This window comes from Solanum pennellii, chromosome 1 (genome assembly GCF_001406875.1).
Source record: "Solanum pennellii chromosome 1, SPENNV200".
In the NCBI taxonomy this organism is placed as follows: domain Eukaryota; kingdom Viridiplantae; phylum Streptophyta; class Magnoliopsida; order Solanales; family Solanaceae; genus Solanum; species Solanum pennellii.
The window spans coordinates 49,533,078-49,534,543 of record NC_028637.1 but is presented as its reverse complement, the minus strand read 5'-3'; the positions used below and the strand labels follow the sequence as shown (position 1 = coordinate 49,534,543).

General features: G+C 30.6%; 1 pseudogene; it reads left to right on the top strand.

The window, feature by feature from the left end:
* Nucleotides 1-650: 650 nt before the first annotated feature.
* On the top strand, nt 651-1,223 carry LOC114075202 (annotated as a pseudogene).
* The last annotated feature ends 243 nt before the right edge of the window (nt 1,224-1,466 follow it).

Below are 1,466 nucleotides of genomic sequence, written 5' to 3'. Positions count from 1 at the left end.
GATTGAGTTAGTTAACATATCAAAGACTTGAATTATATTAGTCACCGAGCATCAATTGAATTTTTCTTTCTATGCTTCTAATGTAATAATATCAGTCAATTCATAGTACCTTTATCTGTGTAATAACATAAAGGAAAGGGAAGGTGTATCACTGATTATTATGAAAATATTCATAACATACTTTGAGCTTGATTTTTGTTTATAGTAACTGCGATCAAAGCAACTATTGCTCTATCCATTCTCCGGGAACATATCGGTCAATTCGACTTGGTCATGGTGGATGCCAACATGCTTGAATAGACCACCTTGAATTCATCAAGTTCACTAGACAAATCTATACTTTGTAAGATCATTTCCTCAAAATCTTAATTATTTTGTTTGATTTAGTGTGTGCTATTCATTAAATCAAAAGTATATTTAAACATGTTAATATAATACATCATTAATGACCTTTATCTACTATAGTTTTAATATAAAAATGATTTCTTTAACACATTAGTGTTACTTGTAGTTTATTTTTTCAAATTCTATATTTATATAAGTTTCTTACAAAAATGGTATACATAAATTCGAATATCTAACTTCTCTCCACAACTGTAGATACCTTATTTAATTAATATTTCATTCTGATTTTCATTTTTGGCTTAGTGATGTCTCCAAAGGTGACTATCGAAATGGAAAAAGAAGCACAAAAACAAGGGACATGCTACATTTTAAAGAAGTCCCTCATTTCATCATTGAAACTCAAGTATGTATCGAAGCATGTGAAGTGACACAATAATAAGGCAAATGAAAAATCGCAGCACCAAAAGGCTAATAAAGTTTATGTGATGGACAATACATTTTGTCCTACGAAAATGCAAGACAGAATGGAAAAAAGTATAGTGAAATGCTCTGAGACTTATCAAGATCAAGAGGTATGTTCTTTAATAGAAAAAGATGGGGCAAAAAGGTATAAGAGAATCAAAAGCAGTAATGAGGATGCACAAGTTAAACGTAGTGGTCCTTAAGAAAAAGAGGAGGATCATTCTTTTCTTTCGAAAATAAGTATACAAAGACCAGAAAAGAAAAGATGAAACCTGAAATGGACAGCAGAGCTTGAAAGAAATTAGACGAAGTTGTTTGCGAGTTAGCAGACAAAGGTAAGTGTTCAAAGACTTTGTTTTTATCCCGACAGAGAAGTAGAAAAAATAAGAATGTTGGTTAAGGAAAATCTTAAGTAGAAATTTTCTTTATGTTCACAATTTCACTATTAAATTCTTATTATTTGTGTTACCATGTTAATTTTAGCTGGTTTGAAAAATGTGTTGGAGGGGATGTTGTGTGCAGGATTTGACTAAGGAATGTCTCACCTAACATCTAAAGGTATCCAAGTATGGAAAAACATTTATGATTCAAGGTTCTTTCAATCTTCCTAATATTTTTTAATCTTATATAGAAATATCGATCCCAAAAATAACAAGCTC